The sequence below is a fragment of the Carya illinoinensis genome, chromosome 11 (assembly GCF_018687715.1).
Source record: "Carya illinoinensis cultivar Pawnee chromosome 11, C.illinoinensisPawnee_v1, whole genome shotgun sequence".
In the NCBI taxonomy this organism is placed as follows: domain Eukaryota; kingdom Viridiplantae; phylum Streptophyta; class Magnoliopsida; order Fagales; family Juglandaceae; genus Carya; species Carya illinoinensis.
In genome coordinates this window covers 19,599,430-19,618,154 of record NC_056762.1, presented here as the reverse complement: position 1 = coordinate 19,618,154, position 18,725 = coordinate 19,599,430, and the positions used below count along the sequence as shown (strand labels likewise).

At 52.6% G+C, this 18,725-nt stretch overlaps 61 non-coding genes across 61 annotated transcripts; all 61 read right to left on the bottom strand.

Moving 5' to 3' along the window:
• Positions 1–85: 85 nt before the first annotated feature.
• Positions 86–204, bottom strand: LOC122287238. Its single transcript, XR_006234539.1, has one exon. It is a non-coding gene; the product is annotated as a 5S ribosomal RNA (ribosomal RNA).
• A 189-nt stretch (positions 205–393) lies between these two features.
• On the bottom strand, positions 394–512 carry LOC122288237. Its single transcript, XR_006235507.1, has one exon. It is a non-coding gene; the product is annotated as a 5S ribosomal RNA (ribosomal RNA).
• A 189-nt stretch (positions 513–701) lies between these two features.
• Positions 702–820, bottom strand: LOC122288210. Its single transcript, XR_006235481.1, has one exon. It is a non-coding gene; the product is annotated as a 5S ribosomal RNA (ribosomal RNA).
• Positions 821–1,011: 191 nt separating this feature from the next.
• On the bottom strand, positions 1,012–1,130 carry LOC122287554. Its single transcript, XR_006234844.1, has one exon. It is a non-coding gene; the product is annotated as a 5S ribosomal RNA (ribosomal RNA).
• Positions 1,131–1,320: 190 nt separating this feature from the next.
• On the bottom strand, positions 1,321–1,439 carry LOC122286491. Its single transcript, XR_006233815.1, has one exon. It is a non-coding gene; the product is annotated as a 5S ribosomal RNA (ribosomal RNA).
• Positions 1,440–1,617: 178 nt separating this feature from the next.
• On the bottom strand, positions 1,618–1,736 carry LOC122286490. The gene has a single exon (XR_006233814.1). It is a non-coding gene; the product is annotated as a 5S ribosomal RNA (ribosomal RNA).
• A 189-nt stretch (positions 1,737–1,925) lies between these two features.
• LOC122287716 lies at positions 1,926–2,044 on the bottom strand. Its single transcript, XR_006235004.1, has one exon. It is a non-coding gene; the product is annotated as a 5S ribosomal RNA (ribosomal RNA).
• Positions 2,045–2,233: 189 nt separating this feature from the next.
• LOC122287396 lies at positions 2,234–2,352 on the bottom strand. The gene has a single exon (XR_006234691.1). It is a non-coding gene; the product is annotated as a 5S ribosomal RNA (ribosomal RNA).
• A 189-nt stretch (positions 2,353–2,541) lies between these two features.
• Positions 2,542–2,660, bottom strand: LOC122287553. Its single transcript, XR_006234843.1, has one exon. It is a non-coding gene; the product is annotated as a 5S ribosomal RNA (ribosomal RNA).
• Positions 2,661–2,849: 189 nt separating this feature from the next.
• LOC122286489 lies at positions 2,850–2,968 on the bottom strand. The gene has a single exon (XR_006233813.1). It is a non-coding gene; the product is annotated as a 5S ribosomal RNA (ribosomal RNA).
• A 178-nt stretch (positions 2,969–3,146) lies between these two features.
• LOC122283131 lies at positions 3,147–3,265 on the bottom strand. Its single transcript, XR_006230612.1, has one exon. It is a non-coding gene; the product is annotated as a 5S ribosomal RNA (ribosomal RNA).
• A 189-nt stretch (positions 3,266–3,454) lies between these two features.
• LOC122286488 lies at positions 3,455–3,573 on the bottom strand. Its single transcript, XR_006233812.1, has one exon. It is a non-coding gene; the product is annotated as a 5S ribosomal RNA (ribosomal RNA).
• Positions 3,574–3,762: 189 nt separating this feature from the next.
• LOC122287715 lies at positions 3,763–3,881 on the bottom strand. The gene has a single exon (XR_006235003.1). It is a non-coding gene; the product is annotated as a 5S ribosomal RNA (ribosomal RNA).
• A 189-nt stretch (positions 3,882–4,070) lies between these two features.
• On the bottom strand, positions 4,071–4,189 carry LOC122286487. The gene has a single exon (XR_006233811.1). It is a non-coding gene; the product is annotated as a 5S ribosomal RNA (ribosomal RNA).
• A 189-nt stretch (positions 4,190–4,378) lies between these two features.
• LOC122287714 lies at positions 4,379–4,497 on the bottom strand. Its single transcript, XR_006235002.1, has one exon. It is a non-coding gene; the product is annotated as a 5S ribosomal RNA (ribosomal RNA).
• A 189-nt stretch (positions 4,498–4,686) lies between these two features.
• On the bottom strand, positions 4,687–4,805 carry LOC122286486. The gene has a single exon (XR_006233810.1). It is a non-coding gene; the product is annotated as a 5S ribosomal RNA (ribosomal RNA).
• Positions 4,806–4,994: 189 nt separating this feature from the next.
• On the bottom strand, positions 4,995–5,113 carry LOC122286485. Its single transcript, XR_006233809.1, has one exon. It is a non-coding gene; the product is annotated as a 5S ribosomal RNA (ribosomal RNA).
• Positions 5,114–5,302: 189 nt separating this feature from the next.
• Positions 5,303–5,421, bottom strand: LOC122286484. Its single transcript, XR_006233808.1, has one exon. It is a non-coding gene; the product is annotated as a 5S ribosomal RNA (ribosomal RNA).
• Positions 5,422–5,600: 179 nt separating this feature from the next.
• Positions 5,601–5,719, bottom strand: LOC122287289. Its single transcript, XR_006234590.1, has one exon. It is a non-coding gene; the product is annotated as a 5S ribosomal RNA (ribosomal RNA).
• Positions 5,720–5,908: 189 nt separating this feature from the next.
• LOC122286483 lies at positions 5,909–6,027 on the bottom strand. Its single transcript, XR_006233807.1, has one exon. It is a non-coding gene; the product is annotated as a 5S ribosomal RNA (ribosomal RNA).
• Positions 6,028–6,216: 189 nt separating this feature from the next.
• On the bottom strand, positions 6,217–6,335 carry LOC122286481. The gene has a single exon (XR_006233806.1). It is a non-coding gene; the product is annotated as a 5S ribosomal RNA (ribosomal RNA).
• A 189-nt stretch (positions 6,336–6,524) lies between these two features.
• On the bottom strand, positions 6,525–6,643 carry LOC122286479. The gene has a single exon (XR_006233804.1). It is a non-coding gene; the product is annotated as a 5S ribosomal RNA (ribosomal RNA).
• A 178-nt stretch (positions 6,644–6,821) lies between these two features.
• LOC122286478 lies at positions 6,822–6,940 on the bottom strand. The gene has a single exon (XR_006233803.1). It is a non-coding gene; the product is annotated as a 5S ribosomal RNA (ribosomal RNA).
• A 190-nt stretch (positions 6,941–7,130) lies between these two features.
• On the bottom strand, positions 7,131–7,249 carry LOC122286477. The gene has a single exon (XR_006233802.1). It is a non-coding gene; the product is annotated as a 5S ribosomal RNA (ribosomal RNA).
• Positions 7,250–7,438: 189 nt separating this feature from the next.
• LOC122286476 lies at positions 7,439–7,557 on the bottom strand. Its single transcript, XR_006233801.1, has one exon. It is a non-coding gene; the product is annotated as a 5S ribosomal RNA (ribosomal RNA).
• A 189-nt stretch (positions 7,558–7,746) lies between these two features.
• Positions 7,747–7,865, bottom strand: LOC122286475. Its single transcript, XR_006233800.1, has one exon. It is a non-coding gene; the product is annotated as a 5S ribosomal RNA (ribosomal RNA).
• Positions 7,866–8,043: 178 nt separating this feature from the next.
• On the bottom strand, positions 8,044–8,162 carry LOC122286474. Its single transcript, XR_006233799.1, has one exon. It is a non-coding gene; the product is annotated as a 5S ribosomal RNA (ribosomal RNA).
• Positions 8,163–8,351: 189 nt separating this feature from the next.
• Positions 8,352–8,470, bottom strand: LOC122286473. Its single transcript, XR_006233798.1, has one exon. It is a non-coding gene; the product is annotated as a 5S ribosomal RNA (ribosomal RNA).
• Positions 8,471–8,648: 178 nt separating this feature from the next.
• LOC122286472 lies at positions 8,649–8,767 on the bottom strand. Its single transcript, XR_006233797.1, has one exon. It is a non-coding gene; the product is annotated as a 5S ribosomal RNA (ribosomal RNA).
• A 189-nt stretch (positions 8,768–8,956) lies between these two features.
• On the bottom strand, positions 8,957–9,075 carry LOC122286471. The gene has a single exon (XR_006233796.1). It is a non-coding gene; the product is annotated as a 5S ribosomal RNA (ribosomal RNA).
• Positions 9,076–9,264: 189 nt separating this feature from the next.
• Positions 9,265–9,383, bottom strand: LOC122287713. The gene has a single exon (XR_006235001.1). It is a non-coding gene; the product is annotated as a 5S ribosomal RNA (ribosomal RNA).
• Positions 9,384–9,572: 189 nt separating this feature from the next.
• Positions 9,573–9,691, bottom strand: LOC122286470. The gene has a single exon (XR_006233795.1). It is a non-coding gene; the product is annotated as a 5S ribosomal RNA (ribosomal RNA).
• A 189-nt stretch (positions 9,692–9,880) lies between these two features.
• LOC122287712 lies at positions 9,881–9,999 on the bottom strand. Its single transcript, XR_006235000.1, has one exon. It is a non-coding gene; the product is annotated as a 5S ribosomal RNA (ribosomal RNA).
• Positions 10,000–10,188: 189 nt separating this feature from the next.
• LOC122286468 lies at positions 10,189–10,307 on the bottom strand. The gene has a single exon (XR_006233793.1). It is a non-coding gene; the product is annotated as a 5S ribosomal RNA (ribosomal RNA).
• Positions 10,308–10,496: 189 nt separating this feature from the next.
• LOC122287543 lies at positions 10,497–10,615 on the bottom strand. Its single transcript, XR_006234833.1, has one exon. It is a non-coding gene; the product is annotated as a 5S ribosomal RNA (ribosomal RNA).
• A 190-nt stretch (positions 10,616–10,805) lies between these two features.
• Positions 10,806–10,924, bottom strand: LOC122286467. The gene has a single exon (XR_006233792.1). It is a non-coding gene; the product is annotated as a 5S ribosomal RNA (ribosomal RNA).
• Positions 10,925–11,102: 178 nt separating this feature from the next.
• LOC122287288 lies at positions 11,103–11,221 on the bottom strand. Its single transcript, XR_006234589.1, has one exon. It is a non-coding gene; the product is annotated as a 5S ribosomal RNA (ribosomal RNA).
• A 189-nt stretch (positions 11,222–11,410) lies between these two features.
• Positions 11,411–11,529, bottom strand: LOC122286465. Its single transcript, XR_006233791.1, has one exon. It is a non-coding gene; the product is annotated as a 5S ribosomal RNA (ribosomal RNA).
• Positions 11,530–11,718: 189 nt separating this feature from the next.
• LOC122287950 lies at positions 11,719–11,837 on the bottom strand. The gene has a single exon (XR_006235230.1). It is a non-coding gene; the product is annotated as a 5S ribosomal RNA (ribosomal RNA).
• A 189-nt stretch (positions 11,838–12,026) lies between these two features.
• On the bottom strand, positions 12,027–12,145 carry LOC122286464. Its single transcript, XR_006233790.1, has one exon. It is a non-coding gene; the product is annotated as a 5S ribosomal RNA (ribosomal RNA).
• Positions 12,146–12,334: 189 nt separating this feature from the next.
• On the bottom strand, positions 12,335–12,453 carry LOC122286463. Its single transcript, XR_006233789.1, has one exon. It is a non-coding gene; the product is annotated as a 5S ribosomal RNA (ribosomal RNA).
• Positions 12,454–12,631: 178 nt separating this feature from the next.
• On the bottom strand, positions 12,632–12,750 carry LOC122286462. Its single transcript, XR_006233788.1, has one exon. It is a non-coding gene; the product is annotated as a 5S ribosomal RNA (ribosomal RNA).
• A 189-nt stretch (positions 12,751–12,939) lies between these two features.
• Positions 12,940–13,058, bottom strand: LOC122286461. Its single transcript, XR_006233787.1, has one exon. It is a non-coding gene; the product is annotated as a 5S ribosomal RNA (ribosomal RNA).
• A 189-nt stretch (positions 13,059–13,247) lies between these two features.
• LOC122286460 lies at positions 13,248–13,366 on the bottom strand. The gene has a single exon (XR_006233786.1). It is a non-coding gene; the product is annotated as a 5S ribosomal RNA (ribosomal RNA).
• Positions 13,367–13,555: 189 nt separating this feature from the next.
• Positions 13,556–13,674, bottom strand: LOC122286459. The gene has a single exon (XR_006233785.1). It is a non-coding gene; the product is annotated as a 5S ribosomal RNA (ribosomal RNA).
• A 189-nt stretch (positions 13,675–13,863) lies between these two features.
• LOC122286458 lies at positions 13,864–13,982 on the bottom strand. Its single transcript, XR_006233784.1, has one exon. It is a non-coding gene; the product is annotated as a 5S ribosomal RNA (ribosomal RNA).
• A 178-nt stretch (positions 13,983–14,160) lies between these two features.
• Positions 14,161–14,279, bottom strand: LOC122288200. Its single transcript, XR_006235471.1, has one exon. It is a non-coding gene; the product is annotated as a 5S ribosomal RNA (ribosomal RNA).
• Positions 14,280–14,468: 189 nt separating this feature from the next.
• On the bottom strand, positions 14,469–14,587 carry LOC122286456. The gene has a single exon (XR_006233782.1). It is a non-coding gene; the product is annotated as a 5S ribosomal RNA (ribosomal RNA).
• A 189-nt stretch (positions 14,588–14,776) lies between these two features.
• On the bottom strand, positions 14,777–14,895 carry LOC122283072. The gene has a single exon (XR_006230556.1). It is a non-coding gene; the product is annotated as a 5S ribosomal RNA (ribosomal RNA).
• Positions 14,896–15,084: 189 nt separating this feature from the next.
• Positions 15,085–15,203, bottom strand: LOC122288199. Its single transcript, XR_006235470.1, has one exon. It is a non-coding gene; the product is annotated as a 5S ribosomal RNA (ribosomal RNA).
• Positions 15,204–15,392: 189 nt separating this feature from the next.
• LOC122286455 lies at positions 15,393–15,511 on the bottom strand. Its single transcript, XR_006233781.1, has one exon. It is a non-coding gene; the product is annotated as a 5S ribosomal RNA (ribosomal RNA).
• A 189-nt stretch (positions 15,512–15,700) lies between these two features.
• Positions 15,701–15,819, bottom strand: LOC122287711. Its single transcript, XR_006234999.1, has one exon. It is a non-coding gene; the product is annotated as a 5S ribosomal RNA (ribosomal RNA).
• A 189-nt stretch (positions 15,820–16,008) lies between these two features.
• LOC122288155 lies at positions 16,009–16,127 on the bottom strand. Its single transcript, XR_006235427.1, has one exon. It is a non-coding gene; the product is annotated as a 5S ribosomal RNA (ribosomal RNA).
• A 189-nt stretch (positions 16,128–16,316) lies between these two features.
• LOC122286454 lies at positions 16,317–16,435 on the bottom strand. Its single transcript, XR_006233780.1, has one exon. It is a non-coding gene; the product is annotated as a 5S ribosomal RNA (ribosomal RNA).
• Positions 16,436–16,624: 189 nt separating this feature from the next.
• LOC122286453 lies at positions 16,625–16,743 on the bottom strand. The gene has a single exon (XR_006233779.1). It is a non-coding gene; the product is annotated as a 5S ribosomal RNA (ribosomal RNA).
• A 178-nt stretch (positions 16,744–16,921) lies between these two features.
• Positions 16,922–17,040, bottom strand: LOC122286452. Its single transcript, XR_006233778.1, has one exon. It is a non-coding gene; the product is annotated as a 5S ribosomal RNA (ribosomal RNA).
• Positions 17,041–17,229: 189 nt separating this feature from the next.
• On the bottom strand, positions 17,230–17,348 carry LOC122286451. The gene has a single exon (XR_006233777.1). It is a non-coding gene; the product is annotated as a 5S ribosomal RNA (ribosomal RNA).
• A 189-nt stretch (positions 17,349–17,537) lies between these two features.
• LOC122286449 lies at positions 17,538–17,656 on the bottom strand. The gene has a single exon (XR_006233776.1). It is a non-coding gene; the product is annotated as a 5S ribosomal RNA (ribosomal RNA).
• Positions 17,657–17,845: 189 nt separating this feature from the next.
• Positions 17,846–17,964, bottom strand: LOC122286448. Its single transcript, XR_006233775.1, has one exon. It is a non-coding gene; the product is annotated as a 5S ribosomal RNA (ribosomal RNA).
• Positions 17,965–18,142: 178 nt separating this feature from the next.
• LOC122286447 lies at positions 18,143–18,261 on the bottom strand. The gene has a single exon (XR_006233774.1). It is a non-coding gene; the product is annotated as a 5S ribosomal RNA (ribosomal RNA).
• Positions 18,262–18,450: 189 nt separating this feature from the next.
• On the bottom strand, positions 18,451–18,569 carry LOC122286446. The gene has a single exon (XR_006233773.1). It is a non-coding gene; the product is annotated as a 5S ribosomal RNA (ribosomal RNA).
• Positions 18,570–18,725: the final 156 nt, after the last annotated feature.

The window sequence follows — 18,725 nt, the reverse complement described above, 5'->3', positions numbered from 1 at the left end:
GGGGTCGGTGCGATTTTCCTAAGAATCCATTGCCCGGTTGTCGTTCCGGTCCATCCGACCGGAGATGCGGTAAAAATAAAAAGGGGGGATGCAACACGAGGACTTCCCAGGAGGTCACCCATCCTAGTACTACTCTCGCCCAAGCACGCTTAACTGCGGAGTTCTGATGGGATCCGGTGCATTAGTGCTGGTATGATCGCACCCATCATGCTACCAGCGAAAAACTAATATAATCCTATTACGACCTAGCCGCACCCTGCCTATCTCATGCCAACCGGCGATCTGACCGATACCCATTGCTACGCGATGGGGTCGGTGCGATTTTCCTAAAAATCCATTCCCTGGTTCTCGTTCCGGTCCATCCGACCAGAGATGCGGTAAAAATTAAAAGGGGGGGTGCAACACGAGGACTTCCCAGGAGGTCACCCATCCTAGTACTACTCTCGCCCAAGCACGCTCAACTGCGGAGTTCTGATGGGATCCGGTGCATTAGTGCTGGTATGATCGCACCCATCATGCTACCAGCGAAAAACTAATATAATCCTATTACGACCTAGCCGCACCATGCCTATCCCATGCCAACCGGCGATCTGATCGATACCCATTGCTACGCGATGGGGTCGGTGCGATTTTCCTAAGAATCCATTGCCCGGTTGTCGTTCCGGTCCATCCGACCGGAGATGCGGTAAAAATAAAAAGGAGGGGTGCAACACGAGGACTTCCCAGGAGGTCACCCATCCTAGTACTACTCTCGCCCAAGCACGCTTAACTGCGGAGTTCTGATTGGATCCGGTGCATTAGTGCTGGTATGATCGCACCCATCATGCTACCAGCGAAAAACTAATATAATCCTATTACGACCTAGCCGCACCCTGCCTATCCCATGCCAACCGGCGATCTGATCGATACCCATTGCTACGCGATGGGGTCGGTGCGATTTTCCTAAGAATCCATTGCTCGGTTGTCGTTCCGGTCCATCCGACCGGAGATGCGGTAAAAATAAAAAGGGGGGGGGTGCAACACGAGGACTTCCCAGGAGGTCACCCATCCTAGTACTACTCTCGCCCAAGCACGCTTAACTGCGGAGTTCTGATGGAATCCGGTGCATTAGTGCTGGTATGATCGCACCCATCATGCTACCAGCGAAAAACTAATATAATCCTATTACGACCTAGCCGCACCCTGCCAATCTCATGCCAACCGGCGATCTGACCGATACCCATTGCTACGCGATGGGGTCGGTGCGATTTTCCTAAAAATCCATTCCCTGGTTCTCGTTCCGGTCCATCCGACCAGAGATGCGGTAAAAATTAAAAGGGGGGGGTGCAACACGAGGACTTCCCAGGAGGTCACCCATCCTAGTACTACTCTCGCCCAAGCACGCTTAACTGCGGAGTTCTGATGGGATCCGGTGCATTAGTGCTGGTATGATCGCACCCATCATGCTACCAGCGAAAAACTAATATAATCCTATTACGACCTAGCCGCACCCTGCCTATCCCATGCCAACTGGCGATCTGATTGATAGCGATGGGGTCGGTGCGATTTTCCTAAGAATCCATTGCCCGGTTGTCGTTCCGGTCCATCCGACCGGAGATGCGGTAAAAATAAAAAGGGGGGGTGCAACACGAGGACTTCCCAGGAGGTCACCCATCCTAGTACTACTCTCGCCCAAGCACGCTTAACTGCGGAGTTCTGATGGGATCCGGTGCATTAGTGCTGGTATGATCGCACCCATCATGCTACCAGCGAAAAACTAATATAATCCTATTACGACCTAGCCGCACCATGCCTATCCCATGCCAACCGGCGATCTGATCGATACCCATTGCTACGCGATGGGGTCGGTGCGATTTTCCTAAGAATCCATTGCCCGGTTGTCGTTCCGGTCCATCCGACCGGAGATGCGGTAAAAATAAAAAGGGGGGGTGCAACACGAGGACTTCCCAGGAGGTCACCCATCCTAGTACTACTCTCGCCCAAGCACGATTAACTGCGGAGTTCTGATGGGATCCGGTGCATTAGTGCTGGTATGATCGCACCCATCATGCTACCAGCGAAAAACTAATATAATCCTATTACGACCTAGCCGCACCATGCCTATCCCATGCCAACCGGCGATCTGATCGATACCCATTGCTACGCGATGGGGTCGGTGCGATTTTCCTAAGAATCCATTGCCCGGTTGTCGTTCCGGTCCATCCGACCGGAGATGCGGTAAAAATAAAAAGGGGGGGTGCAACACGAGGACTTCCCAGGAGGTCACCCATCCTAGTACTACTCTCGCCCAAGCACGCTTAACTGCGGAGTTCTGATGGGATCCAGTGCATTAGTGCTGGTATGATCGCACCCATCATGCTACCAGCGAAAAACTAATATAATCCTATTACGACCTAGCCGCACCCTGCCTATCTCATGCCAACCGGCGATCTGACCGATACCCATTGCTACGCGATGGGGTCGGTGCGATTTTCCTAAGAATCCATTGCCCGGTTGTCGTTCCGGTCCATCCGACCGGAGATGCGGTAAAAATAAAAAGGGGGGGTGCAACACGAGGACTTCCCAGGAGGTCACCCATCCTAGTACTACTCTCGCCCAAGCACGCTTAACTGCGGAGTTCTGATGGAATCCGGTGCATTAGTGCTGGTATGATCGCACCCATCATGCTACCAGCGAAAAACTAATATAATCCTATTACGACCTAGCCGCACCCTGCCAATCTCATGCCAACCGGCGATCTGACCGATACCCATTGCTACGCGATGGGGTCGGTGCGATTTTCCTAAAAATCCATTCCCTGGTTCTCGTTCCGGTCCATCCGACCAGAGATGCGGTAAAAATTAAAAGGGGGGGTGCAACACGAGGACTTCCCAGGAGGTCACCCATCCTAGTACTACTCTCGCCCAAGCACGCTTAACTGCGGAGTTCTGATGGGATCCGGTGCATTAGTGCTGGTATGATCGCACCCATCATGCTACCAGCGAAAAACTAATATAATCCTATTACGACCTAGCCGCACCCTGCCTATCCCATGCCAACTGGCGATCTGATTGATAGCGATGGGGTCGGTGCGATTTTCCTAAGAATCCATTGCCCGGTTGTCGTTCCGGTCCATCCGACCGGAGATGCGGTAAAAATAAAAAGGGGGGGTGCAAGACGAGGACTTCCCAGGAGGTCACCCATCCTAGTACTACTCTCGCCCAAGCACGCTTAACTGCGGAGTTCTGATGGGATCCGGTGCATTAGTGTTGGTATGATCGCACCCATCATGCTACCAGCGAAAAACTAATATAATCCTATTACGACCTAGCCGCACCATGCCTATCCCATGCCAACCGGCGATCTGATCGATACCCATTGCTACGCGATGGGGTCGGTGCGATTTTCCTAAGAATCCATTGCCCGGTTGTCGTTCCGGTCCATCCGACCGGAGATGCGGTAAAAATAAAAAGGGGGGGTGCAACACGAGGACTTCCCAGGAGGTCACCCATCCTAGTACTACTCTCGCCCAAGCACGCTTAACTGCGGAGTTCTGATGGGATCCGGTGCATTAGTGCTGGTATGATCGCACCCATCATGCTACCAGCGAAAAACTAATATAATCCTATTACGACCTAGCCGCACCATGCCTATCCCATGCCAACCGGCGATCTGATCGATACCCATTGCTACGCGATGGGGTCGGTGCGATTTTCCTAAGAATCCATTGCCCGGTTGTCGTTCCGGTCCATCCGACCGGAGATGCGGTAAAAATAAAAAGGGGGGGTGCAACACGAGGACTTCCCAGGAGGTCACCCATCCTAGTACTACTCTCGCCCAAGCACGATTAACTGCGGAGTTCTGATGGGATCCGGTGCATTAGTGCTGGTATGATCGCACCCATCATGCTACCAGCGAAAAACTAATATAATCCTATTACGACCTAGCCGCACCATGCCTATCCCATGCCAACCGGCGATCTGATCGATACCCATTGCTACGCGATGGGGTCGGTGCGATTTTCCTAAGAATCCATTGCCCGGTTGTCGTTCCGGTCCATCCGACCGGAGATGCGGTAAAAATAAAAAGGGGGGGTGCAACACGAGGACTTCCCAGGAGGTCACCCATCCTAGTACTACTCTCGCCCAAGCACGCTTAACTGCGGAGTTCTGATGGGATCCGGTGCATTAGTGCTGGTATGATCGCACCCATTATGCTACCAGCGAAAAACTAATATAATCCTATTACGACCTAGCCGCACCATGCCTATCCCATGCCAACCGGCGATCTGATCGATACCCATTGCTACGCGATGGGGTCGGTGCGATTTTCCTAAGAATCCATTGCCCGGTTGTCGTTCCGGTCCATCCGACCGGAGATGCGGTAAAAATAAAAAGGGGGGGTGCAACACGAGGACTTCCCAGGAGGTCACCCATCCTAGTACTACTCTCGCCCAAGCACGATTAACTGCGGAGTTCTGATGGGATCCGGTGCATTAGTGCTGGTATGATCGCACCCATCATGCTACCAGCGAAAAACTAATATAATCCTATTACGACCTAGCCGCACCATGCCTATCCCATGCCAACCGGCGATCTGATCGATACCCATTGCTACGCGATGGGGTCGGTGCGATTTTCCTAAGAATCCATTGCCCGGTTGTCGTTCCGGTCCATCCGACCGGAGATGCGGTAAAAATAAAAAGGGGGGGTGCAACACGAGGACTTCCCAGGAGGTCACCCATCCTAGTACTACTCTCGCCCAAGCACGCTTAACTGCGGAGTTCTGATGGGATCCGGTGCATTAGTGCTGGTATGATCGCACCCATCATGCTACCAGCGAAAAACTAATATAATCCTATTACGACCTAGCCGCACCCTGCCTATCTCATGCCAACCGGCGATCTGACCGATACCCATTGCTACGCGATGGGGTCGGTGCGATTTTCCTAAAAATCCATTCCCTGGTTCTCGTTCCGGTCCATCCGACCAGAGATGCGGTAAAAATTAAAAGGGGGGGTGCAACACGAGGACTTCCCAGGAGGTCACCCATCCTAGTACTACTCTCGCCCAAGCACGCTTAACTGCGGAGTTCTGATGGGATCCGGTGCATTAGTGCTGGTATGATCGCACCCATCATGCTACCAGCGAAAAACTAATATAATCCTATTACGACCTAGCCGCACCATGCCTATCCCATGCCAACCGGCGATCTGATCGATACCCATTGCTACGCGATGGGGTCGGTGCGATTTTCCTAAGAATCCATTGCCCGGTTGTCGTTCCGGTCCATCCGACCGGAGATGCGGAAAAAATAAAAAGGGGGGGTGCAACACGAGGACTTCCCAGGAGGTCACCCATCCTAGTACTACTCTCGCCCAAGCACGCTTAACTGCGGAGTTCTGATGGGATCCGGTGCATTAGTGCTGGTATGATCGCACCCATCATGCTACCAGCGAAAAAACTAATATAATCCTATTACGACCTAGCCGCACCCTGCCTATCCCATGCCAACTGGCGATCTGATTGATAGCGATGGGGTCGGTGCGATTTTCCTAAGAATCCATTGCCCGGTTGTCGTTCCGGTCCATCCGACCGGAGATGCGGTAAAAATAAAAAGGGGGGGTGCAACACGAGGACTTCCCAGGAGGTCACCCATCCTAGTACTACTCTCGCCCAAGCACGCTTAACTGCGGAGTTCTGATGGGATCCGGTGCATTAGTGCTGGTATAATCGCACCCAACATGCTACCAGCGAAAAACTAATATAATCCTATTACGACCTAGCCGCACCATGCCTATCCCATGCCAACCGGCGATCTGATCGATACCCATTGCTACGCGATGGGGTCGGTGCGATTTTCCTAAGAATCCATTGCCCGGTTGTCGTTCCGGTCCATCCGACCGGAGATGCGGTAAAAATAAAAAGGGGGGGTGCAACACGAGGACTTCCCAGGAGGTCACCCATCCTAGTACTACTCTCGCCCAAGCACGCTTAACTGCGGAGTTCTGATGGGATCCGGTGCATTAGTGCTGGTATGATCGCACCCATCATGCTACCAGCGAAAAACTAATATAATCCTATTACGACCTAGCCGCACCATGCCTATCCCATGCCAACCGGCGATCTGATCGATACCCATTGCTACGCGATGGGGTCGGTGCGATTTTCCTAAGAATCCATTGCCCGGTTGTCGTTCCGGTCCATCCGACTGGAGATGCGGTAAAAATAAAAAGGGGGGGTGCAACACGAGGACTTCCCAGGAGGTCACCCATCCTAGTACTACTCTCGCCCAAGCACGCTTAACTGCGGAGTTCTGATGGGATCCGGTGCATTAGTGCTGGTATGATCGCACCCATCATGCTACCAGCGAAAAACTAATATAATCCTATTACGACCTAGCCGCACCCTGCCTATCTCATGCCAACCGGCGATCTGACCGATACCCATCGCTACGCGATGGGGTCGGTGCGATTTTCCTAAAAATCCATTCCCTGGTTCTCGTTCCGGTCCATCCGACCAGAGATGCGGTAAAAATTAAAAGGGGGGGTGCAACACGAGGACTTCCCAGGAGGTCACCCATCCTAGTACTACTCTCGCCCAAGCACGCTTAACTGCGGAGTTCTGATGGGATCCGGTGCATTAGTGCTGGTATGATCGCACCCATCATGCTACCAGCGAAAAACTAATATAATCCTATTACGACCTAGCCGCACCCTGCCTATCCCATGCCAACTGGCGATCTGATTGATAGCGATGGGGTCGGTGCGATTTTCCTAAGAATCCATTGCCCGGTTGTCGTTCCGGTCCATCCGACCGGAGATGCGGTAAAAATAAAAAGGGGGGGTGCAACACGAGGACTTCCCAGGAGGTCACCCATCCTAGTACTACTCTCGCCCAAGCACGCTTAACTGCGGAGTTCTGATGGGATCCGGTGCATTAGTGCTGGTATGATCGCACCCATCATGCTACCAGCGAAAAACTAATATAATCCTATTACGACCTAGCCGCACCATGCCTATCCCATGCCAACCGGCGATCTGATCGATACCCATTGCTACGCGATGGGGTCGGTGCGATTTTCCTAAGAATCCATTGCCCGGTTGTCGTTCCGGTCCATCCGACCGGAGATGCGGTAAAAAATAAAAAGGGGGGGTGCAACACGAGGACTTCCCAGGAGGTCACCCATCCTAGTACTACTCTCGCCCAAGCACGCTTAACTGCGGAGTTCTGATGGGATCCGGTGCATTAGTGCTGGTATGATCGCACCCATCATGCTACCAGCGAAAAACTAATATAATCCTATTACGACCTAGCCGCACCCTGCCAATCTCATGCCAACCGGCGATCTGACCGATACCCATCGCTACGCGATGGGGTCGGTGCGATTTTCCTAAAAATCCATTCCCTGGTTCTCGTTCCGGTCCATCCGACCGGAGATGCGGTAAAAATAAAAAGGGGGGGTGCAACACGAGGACTTCCCAGGAGGTCACCCATCCTAGTACTACTCTCGCCCAAGCACGCTTAACTGCGGAGTTCTGATGGGATCCGGTGCATTAGTGCTGGTATGATCGCACCCATCATGCTACCAGCGAAAAACTAATATAATCCTATTACGACCTAGCCGCACCCTGCCTATCTCATGCCAACCGGCGATCTGACCGATACCCATTGCTACGCGATGGGGTCGGTGCGATTTTCCTAAAAATCCATTCCCTGGTTCTCGTTCCGGTCCATCCGACCAGAGATGCGGTAAAAATTAAAAGGGGGGGTGCAACACGAGGACTTCCCAGGAGGTCACCCATCCTAGTACTACTCTCGCCCAAGCACGCTTAACTGCGGAGTTCTGATGGGATCCGGTGCATTAGTGCTGGTATGATCGCACCCATCATGCTACCAGCGAAAAACTAATATAATCCTATTACGACCTAGCCGCACCCTGCCTATCCCATGCCAACTGGCGATCTGATTGATAGCGATGGGGTCGGTGCGATTTTCCTAAGAATCCATTGCCCGGTTGTCGTTCCGGTCCATCCGACCGGAGATGCGGTAAAAATAAAAAGGGGGGGTGCAACACGAGGACTTCCCAGGAGGTCACCCATCCTAGTACTACTCTCGCCCAAGCACGCTTAACTGCGGAGTTCTGATGGGATCCGGTGCATTAGTGCTGGTATGATCGCACCCATCATGCTACCAGCGAAAAACTAATATAATCCTATTACGACCTAGCCGCACCCTGCCTATCTCATGCCAACCGGCGATCTGACCGATACCCATTGCTACGCGATGGGGTCGGTGCGATTTTCCTAAAAATCCATTCCCTGGTTCTCGTTCCGGTCCATCCGACCAGAGATGCGGTAAAAATTAAAAGGGGGGGTGCAACACGAGGACTTCCCAGGAGGTCACCCATCCTAGTACTACTCTCGCCCAAGCACGCTTAACTGCGGAGTTCTGATGGGATCCGGTGCATTAGTGCTGGTATGATCGCACCCATCATGCTACCAGCGAAAAACTAATATAATCCTATTACGACCTAGCCGCACCCTGCCTATCCCATGCCAACTGGCGATCTGATTGATAGCGATGGGGTCGGTGCGATTTTCCTAAGAATCCATTGCCCGGTTGTCGTTCCGGTCCATCCGACCGGAGATGCGGTAAAAATAAAAAGGGGGGGTGCAACACGAGGACTTCCCAGGAGGTCACCCATCCTAGTACTACTCTCGCCCAAGCACGCTTAACTGCGGAGTTCTGATGGGATCCGGTGCATTAGTGCTGGTATGATCGCACCCATCATGCTACCAGCGAAAAACTAATATAATCCTATTACGACCTAGCCGCACCATGCCTATCCCATGCCAACCGGCGATCTGATCGATACCCATTGCTACGCGATGGGGTCGGTGCGATTTTCCTAAGAATCCATTGCCCGGTTGTCGTTCCGGTCCATCCGACCGGAGATGCGGTAAAAATAAAAAGGGGGGGTGCAACACGAGGACTTCCCAGGAGGTCACCCATCCTAGTACTACTCTCGCCCAAGCACGCTTAACTGCGGAGTTCTGATGGGATCCGGTGCATTAGTGCTGGTATGATCGCACCCATCATGCTACCAGCGAAAAACTAATATAATCCTATTACGACCTAGCCGCACCATGCCTATCCCATGCCAACCGGCGATCTGATCGATACCCATTGCTACGCGATGGGGTCGGTGCGATTTTCCTAAGAATCCATTGCCCGGTTGTCGTTCCGGTCCATCCGACCGGAGATGCGGTAAAAATAAAAAGGGGGGGTGCAACACGAGGACTTCCCAGGAGGTCACCCATCCTAGTACTACTCTCGCCCAAGCACGATTAACTGCGGAGTTCTGATGGGATCCGGTGCATTAGTGCTGGTATGATCGCACCCATCATGCTACCAGCGAAAAACTAATATAATCCTATTACGACCTAGCCGCACCATGCCTATCCCATGCCAACCGGCGATCTGATCGATACCCATTGCTACGCGATGGGGTCGGTGCGATTTTCCTAAGAATCCATTGCCCGGTTGTCGTTCCGGTCCATCCGACCGGAGATGCGGTAAAAATAAAAAGGGGGGGTGCAACACGAGGACTTCCCAGGAGGTCACCCATCCTAGTACTACTCTCGCCCAAGCACGCTTAACTGCGGAGTTCTGATGGGATCCGGTGCATTAGTGCTGGTATGATCGCACCCATCATGCTACCAGCGAAAAACTAATATAATCCTATTACGACCTAGCCGCACCATGCCTATCCCATGCCAACCGGCGATCTGATCGATACCCATTGCTACGCGATGGGGTCGGTGCGATTTTCCTAAGAATCCATTGCCCGGTTGTCGTTCCGGTCCATCCGACCGGAGATGCGGTAAAAATAAAAAGGGGGGGTGCAACACGAGGACTTCCCAGGAGGTCACCCATCCTAGTACTACTCTCGCCCAAGCACGATTAACTGCGGAGTTCTGATGGGATCCGGTGCATTAGTGCTGGTATGATCGCACCCATCATGCTACCAGCGAAAAACTAATATAATCCTATTACGACCTAGCCGCACCATGCCTATCCCATGCCAACCGGCGATCTGATCGATACCCATTGCTACGCGATGGGGTCGGTGCGATTTTCCTAAGAATCCATTGCCCGGTTGTCGTTCCGGTCCATCCGACCGGAGATGCGGTAAAAATAAAAAGGGGGGGTGCAACACGAGGACTTCCCAGGAGGTCACCCATCCTAGTACTACTCTCGCCCAAGCACGCTTAACTGCGGAGTTCTGATGGGATCCGGTGCATTAGTGCTGGTATGATCGCACCCATCATGCTACCAGCGAAAAACTAATATAATCCTATTACGACCTAGCCGCACCCTGCCTATCTCATGCCAACCGGCGATCTGACCGATACCCATTGCTACGCGATGGGGTCGGTGCGATTTTCCTAAAAATCCATTCCCTGGTTCTCGTTCCGGTCCATCCGACCAGAGATGCGGTAAAAATTAAAAGGGGGCGTGCAACACGAGGACTTCCCAGGAGGTCACCCATCCTAGTACTACTCTCGCCCAAGCACGCTTAACTGCGGAGTTCTGATGGGATCCGGTGCATTAGTGCTGGTATGATCGCACCCATCATGCTACCAGCGAAAAACTAATATAATCCTATTACGACCTAGCCGCACCATGCCTATCCCATGCCAACCGGCGATCTGATCGATACCCATTGCTACGCGATGGGGTCGGTGCGATTTTCCTAAGAATCCATTGCCCGGTTGTCGTTCCGGTCCATCCGACCGGAGATGCGGAAAAAATAAAAAGGGGGGGGTGCAACACGAGGACTTCCCAGGAGGTCACCCATCCTAGTACTACTCTCGCCCAAGCACGCTTAACTGCGGAGTTCTGATGGGATCCGGTGCATTAGTGCTGGTATGATCGCACCCATCATGCTACCAGCGAAAAACTAATATAATCCTATTACGACCTAGCCGCACCCTGCCTATCCCATGCCAACTGGCGATCTGATTGATAGCGATGGGGTCGGTGCGATTTTCCTAAGAATCCATTGCCCGGTTGTCGTTCCGGTCCATCCGACCGGAGATGCGGTAAAAATAAAAAGGGGGGGTGCAACACGAGGACTTCCCAGGAGGTCACCCATCCTAGTACTACTCTCGCCCAAGCACGCTTAACTGCGGAGTTCTGATGGGATCCGGTGCATTAGTGCTGGTATAATCGCACCCAACATGCTACCAGCGAAAAACTAATATAATCCTATTACGACCTAGCCGCACCATGCCTATCCCATGCCAACCGGCGATCTGATCGATACCCATTGCTACGCGATGGGGTCGGTGCGATTTTCCTAAGAATCCATTGCCCGGTTGTCGTTCCGGTCCATCCGACCGGAGATGCGGTAAAAATAAAAAGGGGGGGTGCAACACGAGGACTTCCCAGGAGGTCACCCATCCTAGTACTACTCTCGCCCAAGCACGCTTAACTGCGGAGTTCTGATGGGATCCGGTGCATTAGTGCTGGTATGATCGCACCCATCATGCTACCAGCGAAAAACTAATATAATCCTATTACGACCTAGCCGCACCATGCCTATCCCATGCCAACCGGCGATCTGATCGATACCCATTGCTACGCGATGGGGTCGGTGCGATTTTCCTAAGAATCCATTGCCCGGTTGTCGTTCCGGTCCATCCGACCGGAGATGCGGTAAAAATAAAAAGGGGGGGTGCAACACGAGGACTTCCCAGGAGGTCACCCATCCTAGTACTACTCTCGCCCAAGCACGCTTAACTGCGGAGTTCTGATGGGATCCGGTGCATTAGTGCTGGTAGGATCGCACCCATCATGCTACCAGCGAAAAACTAATATAATCCTATTACGACCTAGCCGCACCATGCCTATCCCATGCCAACCGGCGATCTGATCGATACCCATTGCTACGCGATGGGGTCGGTGCGATTTTCCTAAGAATCCATTGCCCGGTTGTCGTTCCGGTCCATCCGACCGGAGATGCGGTAAAAATAAAAAGGGGGGGTGCAACACGAGGACTTCCCAGGAGGTCACCCATCCTAGTACTACTCTCGCCCAAGCACGCTTAACTGCGGAGTTCTGATGGGATCCGGTGCATTAGTGCTGGTATGATCGCACCCATCATGCTACCAGCGAAAAACTAATATAATCCTATTACGACCTAGCCGCACCCTGCCTATCTCATGCCAACCGGCGATCTGACCGATACCCATTGCTACGCGATGGGGTCGGTGCGATTTTCCTAAAAATCCATTCCCTGGTTCTCGTTCCGGTCCATCCGACCAGAGATGCGGTAAAAATTAAAAGGGGGGGTGCAACACGAGGACTTCCCAGGAGGTCACCCATCCTAGTACTACTCTCGCCCAAGCACGCTTAACTGCGGAGTTCTGATGGGATCCGGTGCATTAGTGCTGGTATGATCGCACCCATCATGCTACCAGCGAAAAACTAATATAATCCTATTACGACCTAGCCGCACCCTGCCTATCCCATGCCAACTGGCGATCTGATTGATAGCGATGGGGTCGGTGCGATTTTCCTAAGAATCCATTGCCCGGTTGTCGTTCCGGTCCATCCGACCGGAGATGCGGTAAAAATAAAAAGGGGGGGTGCAACACGAGGACTTCCCAGGAGGTCACCCATCCTAGTACTACTCTCGCCCAAGCACGCTTAACTGCGGAGTTCTGATGGGATCCGGTGCATTAGTGCTGGTATGATCGCACCCATCATGCTACCAGCGAAAAACTAATATAATCCTATTACGACCTAGCCTCACCCTGCCTATCTCATGCCAACCGGCGATCTGACCGATACCCATTGCTACGCGATGGGGTCGGTGCGATTTTCCTAAAAATCCATTCCCTGGTTCTCGTTCCGGTCCATCCGACCAGAGATGCGGTAAAAATTAAAAGGGGGGGTGCAACACGAGGACTTCCCAGGAGGTCACCCATCCTAGTACTACTCTCGCCCAAGCACGCTTAACTGCGGAGTTCTGATGGGATCCGGTGCATTAGTGCTGGTATGATCGCACCCATCATGCTACCAGCGAAAAACTAATATAATCCTATTACGACCTAGCCGCACCATGCCTATCCCATGCCAACCGGCGATCTGATCGATACCCATTGCTACGCGATGGGGTCGGTGCGATTTTCCTAAGAATCCATTGCCCGGTTGTCGTTCCGGTCCATCCGACCGGAGATGCGGTAAAAATAAAAAGGAGGGGTGCAACACGAGGACTTCCCAGGAGGTCACCCATCCTAGTACTACTCTCGCCCAAGCACGCTTAACTGCGGAGTTCTGATGGGATCCGGTGCATTAGTGCTGGTATGATCGCACCCATCATGCTACCAGCGAAAAACTAATATAATCCTATTACGACCTAGCCGCACCCTGCCTATCCCATGCCAACCGGCGATCTGATCGATACCCATTGCTACGCGATGGGGTCGGTGCGATTTTCCTAAGAATCCATTGCCCGGTTGTCGTTCCGGTCCATCCGACCGGAGATGCGGTAAAAATAAAAAGGGGGGGTGCAACACGAGGACTTCCCAGGAGGTCACCCATCCTAGTACTACTCTCGCCCAAGCACGCTTAACTGCGGAGTTCTGATGGGATCCGGTGCATTAGTGCTGGTATGATCGCACCCATCATGCTACCAGCGAAAAACTAATATAATCCTATTACGACCTAGCCGCACCCTGCCAATCTCATGCCAACCGGCGATCTGACCGATACCCATTGCTACGCGATGGGGTCGGTGCGATTTTCCTAAAAATCCATTCCCTGGTTCTCGTTCCGGTCCATCCGACCAGAGATGCGGTAAAAATTAAAAGGGGGGGTGCAACACGAGGACTTCCCAGGAGGTCACCCATCCTAGTACTACTCTCGCCCAAGCACGCTTAACTGCGGAGTTCTGATGGGATCCGGTGCATTAGTGCTGGTATGATCGCACCCATCATGCTACCAGCGAAAAACTAATATAATCCTATTACGACCTAGCCGCACCCTGCCTATCCCATGCCAACTGGCGATCTGATTGATAGCGATGGGGTCGGTGCGATTTTCCTAAGAATCCATTGCCCGGTTGTCGTTCCGGTCCATCCGACCGGAGATGCGGTAAAAATAAAAAGGGGGGGTGCAACACGAGGACTTCCCAGGAGGTCACCCATCCTAGTACTACTCTCGCCCAAGCACGCTTAACTGCGGAGTTCTGATGGGATCCGGTGCATTAGTGTTGGTATGATCGCACCCATCATGCTACCAGCGAAAAACTAATATAATCCTATTACGACCTAGCCGCACCATGCCTATCCCATGCCAACCGGCGATCTGATCGATACCCATTGCTACGCGATGGGGTCGGTGCGATTTTCCTAAGAATCCATTGCCCGGTTGTCGTTCCGGTCCATCCGACCGGAGATGCGGTAAAAATAAAAAGGGGGGGTGCAACACGAGGACTTCCCAGGAGGTCACCCATCCTAGTACTACTCTCGCCCAAGCACGCTTAACTGCGGAGTTCTGATGGGATCCGGTGCATTAGTGCTGGTATGATCGCACCCATCATGCTACCAGCGAAAAACTAATATAATCCTATTACGACCTACCCGCACCATGCCTATCCCATGCCAACCGGCGATCTGATCGATACCCATTGCTACGCGATGGGGTCGGTGCGATTTTCCTAAGAATCCATTGCCCGGTTGTCGTTCCGGTCCATCCGACCGGAGATGCGGTAAAAATAAAAAGGGGGGGTGCAACACGAGGACTTCCCAGGAGGTCACCCATCCTAGTACTACTCTCGCCCAAGCACGATTAACTGCGGAGTTCTGATGGGATCCGGTGCATTAGTGTTGGTATGATCGCACCCATCATGCTACCAGCGAAAAACTAATATAATCCTATTACGACCTAGCCGCACCATGCCTATCCCATGCCAACCGGCGATCTGATCGATACCCATTGCTACGCGATGGGGTCGGTGCGATTTTCCTAAGAATCCATTGCCCGGTTGTCGTTCCGGTCCATCCGACCGGAGATGCGGTAAAAATAAAAAGGGGGGGTGCAACACGAGGACTTCCCAGGAGGTCACCCATCCTAGTACTACTCTCGCCCAAGCACGCTTAACTGCGGAGTTCTGATGGGATCCGGTGCATTAGTGTTGGTATGATCGCACCCATCATGCTACCAGCGAAAAACTAATATAATCCTATTACGACCTAGCCGCACCATGCCTATCCCATGCCAACCGGCGATCTGATCGATACCCATTTCTACGCGATGGGGTCGGTGCGATTTTCCTAAGAATCCATTGCCCGGTTGTCGTTCCGGTCCATCCGACCGGAGATGCGGTAAAAATAAAAAGGGGGGGTGCAACACGAGGACTTCCCAGGAGGTCACCCATCCTAGTACTACTCTCGCCCAAGCACGCTTAACTGCGGAGTTCTGATGGGATCCGGTGCATTAGTGCTGGTATGATCGCACCCATCATGCTACCAGCGAAAAACTAATATAATCCTATTACGACCTAGCCGCACCATGCCTATCCCATGCCAACCGGCGATCTGATCGATACCCATTGCTACGCGATGGGGTCGGTGCGATTTTCCTAAGAATCCATTGCCCGGTTGTCGTTCCGGTCCATCCGACCGGAGATGCGGTAAAAATAAAAAGGGGGGGTGCAACACGAGGACTTCCCAGGAGGTCACCCATCCTAGTACTACTCTCGCCCAAGCACGATTAACTGCGGAGTTCTGATGGGATCCGGTGCATTAGTGCTGGTATGATCGCACCCATCATGCTACCAGCGAAAAACTAATATAATCCTATTACGACCTAGCCGCACCATGCCTATCCCATGCCAACCGGCGATCTGATCGATACCCATTGCTACGCGATGGGGTCGGTGCGATTTTCCTAAGAATCCATTGCCCGGTTGTCGTTCCGGTCCATCCGACCGGAGATGCGGTAAAAATAAAAAGGGGGGGTGCAACACGAGGACTTCCCAGGAGGTCACCCATCCTAGTACTACTCTCGCCCAAGCACGCTTAACTGCGGAGTTCTGATGGGATCCGGTGCATTACTGCTGGTATGATCGCACCCATCATGCTACCAGCGAAAAACTAATATAATCCTATTACGACCTAGCCGCACCCTGCCTATCTCATGCCAACCGGCGATCTGACCGATACCCATTGCTACGCGATGGGGTCGGTGCGATTTTCCTAAAAATCCATTCCCTGGTTCTCGTTCCGGTCCATCCGACCAGAGATGCGGTAAAAATTAAAAGGGGGGGTGCAACACGAGGACTTCCCAGGAGGTCACCCATCCTAGTACTACTCTCGCCCAAGCACGCTTAACTGCGGAGTTCTGATGGGATCCGGTGCATTAGTGCTGGTATGATCGCACCCATCATGCTACCAGCGAAAAACTAATATAATCCTATTACGACCTAGCCGCACCATGCCTATCCCATGCCAACCGGCGATCTGATCGATACCCATTGCTACGCGATGGGGTCGGTGCGATTTTCCTAAGAATCCATTGCCCGGTTGTCGTTCCGGTCCATCCGACCGGAGATGCGGAAAAAATAAAAAGGGGGGGTGCAACACGAGGACTTCCCAGGAGGTCACCCATCCTAGTACTACTCTCGCCCAAGCACGCTTAACTGCGGAGTTCTGATGGGATCCGGTGCATTAGTGCTGGTATGATCGCACCCATCATGCTACCAGCGAAAAACTAATATAATCCTATTACGACCTAGCCGCACCCTGCCTATCCCATGCCAACTGGCGATCTGATTGATAGCGATGGGGTCGGTGCGATTTTCCTAAGAATCCATTGCCCGGTTGTCGTTCCGGTCCATCCGACCGGAGATGCGGTAAAAATAAAAAGGGGGGGTGCAACACGAGGACTTCCCAGGAGGTCACCCATCCTAGTACTACTCTCGCCCAAGCACGCTTAACTGCGGAGTTCTGATGGGATCCGGTGCATTAGTGCTGGTATGATCGCACCCAACATGCTACCAGCGAAAAACTAATATAATCCTATTACGACCTAGCCGCACCATGCCTATCCCATGCCAACCGGCGATCTGATCGATACCCATTGCTACGCGATGGGGTCGGTGCGATTTTCCTAAGAATCCATTGCCCGGTTGTCGTTCCGGTCCATCCGACCGGAGATGCGGTAAAAATAAAAAGGGGGGGTGCAACACGAGGACTTCCCAGGAGGTCACCCATCCTAGTACTACTCTCGCCCAAGCACGCTTAACTGCGGAGTTCTGATGGGATCCGGTGCATTAGTGCTGGTATGATCGCACCCATCATGCTACCAGCGAAAAACTAATATAATCCTATTACGACCTAGCCGCACCATGCCTATCCCATGCCAACCGGCGATCTGATCGATACCCATTGCTACGCGATGGGGTCGGTGCGATTTTCCTAAGAATCCATTGCCCGGTTGTCGTTCCGGTCCATCCGACCGGAGATGCGGTAAAAATAAAAAGGGGGGGTGCAACACGAGGACTTCCCAGGAGGTCACCCATCCTAGTACTACTCTCGCCCAAGCACGCTTAACTGCGGAGTTCTGATGGGATCCGGTGCATTAGTGCTGGTATGATCGCACCCATCATGCTACCAGCGAAAAACTAATATAATCCTATTACGACCTAGCCGCACCCTGCCTATCTCATGCCAACCGGCGATCTGACCGATACCCATCGCTACGCGATGGGGTCGGTGCGATTTTCCTAAAAATCCATTCCCTGGTTCTCGTTCCGGTCCATCCGACCAGAGATGCGGTAAAAATTAAAAGGGGGGGTGCAACACGAGGACTTCCCAGGAGGTCACCCATCCTAGTACTACTCTCGCCCAAGCACGCTTAACTGCGGAGTTCTGATGGGATCCGGTGCATTAGTGCTGGTATGATCGCACCCATCATGCTACCAGCGAAAAACTAATATAATCCTATTACGACCTAGCCGCACCCTGCCTATCCCATGCCAACTGGCGATCTGATTGATAGCGATGGGGTCGGTGCGATTTTCCTAAGAATCCATTGCCCGGTTGTCGTTCCGGTCCATCCGACCGGAGATGCGGTAAAAATAAAAAGGGGGGGTGCAACACGAGGACTTCCCAGGAGGTCACCCATCCTAGTACTACTCTCGCCCAAGCACGCTTAACTGCGGAGTTCTGATGGGATCCGGTGCATTAGTGCTGGTATGATCGCACCCATCATGCTACCAGCGAAAAACTAATATAATCCTATTACGACCTAGCCGCACCCTGCCTATCTCATGCCAACCGGCGATCTGACCGATACCCATTGCTACGCGATGGGGTCGGTGCGATTTTCCTAAAAATCCATTCCCTGGTTCTCGTTCCGGTCCATCCGACCAGAGATGCGGTAAAAATTAAAAGGGGGGGTGCAACACGAGGACTTCCCAGGAGGTCACCCATCCTAGTACTACTCTCGCCCAAGCACGCTTAACTGCGGAGTTCTGATGGGATCCGGTGCATTAGTGCTGGTATGATCGCACCCATCATGCTACCAGCGAAAAACTAATATAATCCTATTACGACCTAGCCGCACCCTGCCTATCCCATGCCAACTGGCGATCTGATTGATAGCGATGGGGTCGGTGCGATTTTCCTAAGAATCCATTGCCCGGTTGTCGTTCCGGTCCATCCGACCGGA